This window comes from Octodon degus, unplaced genomic scaffold (genome assembly GCF_000260255.1).
Source record: "Octodon degus isolate 3935 unplaced genomic scaffold, OctDeg1.0 scaffold00163, whole genome shotgun sequence".
Classification (NCBI taxonomy): Eukaryota; Metazoa; Chordata; class Mammalia; order Rodentia; family Octodontidae; genus Octodon; species Octodon degus.
In genome coordinates, this window is record NW_004524739.1 from 5,991,915 (window position 1) to 5,992,675 (window position 761).

Consider the following 761-nt stretch of genomic DNA (forward strand, 5'->3'; position numbering starts at 1 on the left):
CGGGCTGGCATGTGGTGCTGGGGGATTGAACCGAGGTCCCTGTGCTTTGCTTGGCTTAGCTTGTTCTAAGTAGGTGCTTTAGACCACTGAACCATTTCACCAGCCCCAGTTTACAATCTTTTGTAAAGTGTCATTGAATTTTTGGGGTGTGTGTCAGGAGCTGAACTCAGGACTTTACACTTGCCAGGCAGGTGTGGTACCTTGAACTTAAACCCCTGGTCCCACATTGGGTTTTTTGAACAAAGAATTAACTTTGTAAGATTTTTGTAGCTGTGTGTGGTGGCATAAATTACTGGAGAGGCTGAGGCAGGAGGATAACTATGAGTTCCAGGCCAGCCTAGGCACAAAATGAGTTAAAAGCCAGCCTGACCCTGCCTCAGACTCCCACCACCACCCATGCTAATATGAAGATTGAAGAGGCTAAGAATCACTAATTGGGATCATTTATGGGCCAAAAATAATCCAAGTGGAAGTTATTGAGTCAATGGAGAACTACTGAACAGCTGTTGTGTGCCAGGAGCCACGCTTGTTACTTAGAATAAAGTTTGACCTGCTTCTGGCTTCCCAGAGCAGATCAAGCACAGACATTGTTTCTTTCTTGTTTTTCCTTTTCTTTTTTTTTTAAAATATTTATTTTTATTTATTACATTTATTTATTGTGTGTGTGTGTGTGTGGCCAGCTCAGCCCACCAGGGGGCGGGGCTGGCTGGCATGTGGTGTGGGGGATTGAACCGAGGTCCCTATGCTTTGCCAAGCTTGTT

General features: G+C 44.9%; 1 protein-coding gene across 1 annotated transcript in view; it reads left to right on the top strand.

The window, feature by feature from the left end:
• Nucleotides 1-761, top strand: part of Hdac1 (histone deacetylase 1) — a 44,012-nt gene that overhangs the window by 17,708 nt on the left and 25,543 nt on the right. The gene's annotated exons all lie outside the window — the stretch shown is intronic.